Source organism: Eimeria mitis, genomic scaffold, assembly GCF_000499745.2.
Source record: "Eimeria mitis Houghton genomic scaffold, Emh_scaff1068, whole genome shotgun sequence".
Lineage (NCBI taxonomy): Eukaryota > Apicomplexa > Conoidasida > Eucoccidiorida > Eimeriidae > Eimeria > Eimeria mitis.
The window spans coordinates 3,118-6,720 of NW_013567409.1; positions in this window are offsets into that span (position 1 = coordinate 3,118).

Below are 3,603 nucleotides of genomic sequence, written 5' to 3' on the forward strand. Positions count from 1 at the left end.
AAAAAGGAGATGAGGCTTCATGTTATCTTTTACTAAGTCCAAGGAAACCAGGAAACCATACACTGCAACTGTGCGTGCACCCGCAAGAGTACTGAAGTCATCGGCGTTATGAAACGGAGTTTATAACACAATAGAGTTAGTCTTTTATATCTTGTTTTCCTTCGGTTTGCAAACATTTCACCATGAACAGGAAATTCATATTGTTGAAAGCTATAACAGCTGAGGAAAGCTGAATGTTTCTCATTGGCTATCCATAAGTTCAAGTTCAGCATAGCAAAAAAAAGGGCTTTTTATTTCCTTTTATTTGCTCACTGTTTTTTAATTATATTATATAAAATATATTATATAAAACTATAATACATCTTAATATTCCAGCCATATTCGTAGAAATACCTCTACTTAAAATAAGATTCATATTTTGTGGAGGTGCCCATCAAAACAAATACTGTACAGCGGCATCGCCAGACGCTGAAATTCATATTTTGTGCAGCTCATACTCAGCTCTATACCAAAGAGCAACCATAGAAATACCTCTACTTAAAATAAGATTCATATTTTGTGGAGATGGCCGTCAAAACAAAAGCTGTACAACGGCATCGCCAGACACTGAAAGTTACCAAGAGCAGCTCTCACTCAGCTCTATGCTAAGCTTTATACTAAGCAGCAACCCTAGCACTTCACTATATTCGCTTCTTGCCCGGCAAACCTTTTCTCACAGTGGGAGAACAATTTTCTTTAAAATATTGGCACTATGAACTTCATCCAATACTTTTTGCAAACCAACTGGCACAAAATAAATCATATCCGTGCTGAATCGCAGCAGCATTCAGGAAAAAGGCGGAGCAGGTAAAGAAGCAGCGCACCCTCTGAACCGAAACTCAGTGCATACGGGTCCATCCATGCATCGCAAATACAGCTTTCTTGTATTGTTTCGATGCTCTACGAAAAAAAACGCAAAAAGCATATGCTTTTCTATCATAGACACTTTGTTAGTACGTAGCCAGACCGAGCACCAGAAAAATGTTAGTTTATCAAGCGTATGCAAAGCGGGCAAAACGCCAGGCGCAGCATTACTATATAGAGCAGATAGAGTTTACTGTGTGGCTTGGTACTGTTTATATATAACCACAATTTCATGATAAAATGCCGCTGTGAGCTCAACCGTACACTGCCTATCTATATAAAGGCTTTCATGCTTGCTTGCAGATGGCGGTATATCTCATCGGCTATACGATGAAACTCATCGATACAGTGCAACGCGAACCGCCGTTTTTGCATGAGGCAGTGATGAAACCTAAATTCGTTTTTTTGACAGTACACCACCTCGCATCTGTTACTTGAATACAAATATGATGAATACAACAGTGAGAGACCAGCGGGCGATGTTTCTCTTGAATCAGCTAGGGTGACGACGAACTCGCTGAGTTGAGCACAGCAAGAAATTCCTCTATCTGCAGTGTTAGAAAGGGCACAATCGTATTGGCATGAGAAAGTGGAACCGAAAAGCCGCGGCAGTCAAATGAACATACCAGCAACTATGATTTCGTATTAAACCCTAAAGAAAAAAAGTATATCTGTAGGTAGCCATTGCTCATTCGCCACTAATGCTTGCGTCTGTACAAGATGCAAAACGGCCATCCGCAAGGACGAGTAAAACGCAGTTATTAGCTGTCGGAGAAAGGCGGCAAAGCAGAGTCACTGAATGTCCACGCGCAAAGCGAAAGCATATAATAGCCGTTGTGTTTCAGCTAACCCAATGATCAGAGACGGCAGGGATCACAACAGGATGCCGTCAGGCACGTTACCTATCATCCTTCATATGTCAGCGCGGGTATCCATCTACACCGCGAACTATGCACTGCGCCTAGTAGCCCACGCTGATGAATCCAGCGCATGTACGCTACGCACTGGTTTGAGAAGAGAACGAGAGTTCTCATTAATAATGAATTGCGATCGTATTCATCGAAAACATTTGCAGAGCCACTTCCACCTATATGATAAATGCAAAAACATGGCGCGCGACACGCATAGCTTGAGTCTGTTAAGATATTTCACAACGGGCAGGCAGCTACTAACTCGCCAAACAGAGATTCCTCTGTGCAACTGAAAAAGTACAGTGTCAGCTCGATCACTCCTTAGAGCAGCCTGACCGCAATTTTAGGTAGATACACAATAAATTGTCGAAACACCATCAAGGGAGTTAAGAAGCGCAGAGAGACTCGAAGAAACAATATGTTGCGTCACATGTGTTTCGTTGGTGTCTGGGCCTTCTCTTCATTGCATAGTTCCTCATATGCGTATGGGCCCAGTGTAAACAAGTTAAACGCAAATATTAGAGAAGATGCAACTACACGGTGCACCTATATCAGAAACTAAACGAATTTTATACATGTATCACAGGGAGAGATTTATCAATCGTTCCAGCAAACACGAACGCCGCTGCTTGATTGCGCCTACAGCCTGTTTGAATGGGTAAAACCCTGAACTGAAAAACGAGATGGAGCGCGCTGCATTTCTATGCCGGTCCACTAGTCACCAGACGAATTAAGTGCCCACACAGACAGTGTGTACTCTATAAGAGCAATCTGAAATTTACGTAGATCTCAGAACAGCCATGTTGGTCGCTTTGTAGGCGGCAATTCGCTTTGGTCTGCTCTCCATGGCATCTCATCGTAGCTGTTTTTCAAAGAGAATCTAACTCGTTTGCATGTTTGAATCCGCAGAAGGCCAGAACGAGGCAGGGCACCAGCACCATGTACGCGTGCAGTTCACGAACTTTCTGTTGTTAAGAATTGAAGCTCTTCCATCAATATCGACATAAATTACTTCTGCTAGGCATTGTCTCTCTAATGTCATACAAAGATAAGCAACGTGTCAGTACAAGGAACATACGGTCGTGAACGTGTTGACGCTTGATAAAAGCGTCATGTTTGCGCTTAGTTTATTGCACTGACAGCTCCTACTCTACTTCGCACACGGGAAACTGTGCTTTCAGGGTAACGCCGAGCTTCTGCACTGGGGTGCTTAGTACAGTGCGCGTCATGTTCTAAGCCTCCACAGCACAGTTTTCTCTACGACTTGCATTGCTTATTGTTGAAAATTGGCCTTTCGTCTGCTGCATGACTTGGAAGTTTAGGACACAGCGACGGCAAGCTATGAGGATCGGCTGACACGTAGCGCCAATACAGCCGTCATTTCAAGGCCATTTGTTATCCGTGCCACCGCCTTTCGAATAAACGTATTTGCAACTCACTCCCTTCGTCAACGCATCCAGAGGCGCGCTTGTGCGAAAAGCTTGGGAAGTGCGCCTTCTCGAATACACAAGAAACAGTAGGATTCTAACTCACTCTTTGGTTTGGTTTTGTGGGAATATGTGTCAGCTGTATTATACCAAGTAGCAAGCAACAACTGGTACATGCGTCCTAGAGGTGAACAGAAGCTCTAATATTTGCTGGATAATTCAATAAAGATCAAATGATGTGACAGTGTAGCAAACAGTGCAGTGCTACCCCGCTTACAAACTACAGCCGGGAGAATTCCTCCGTTTTGATGGCAATCTCTACAAGCGGCGTCTTGGCATGTAAGATGCTGGCATGCAACTCG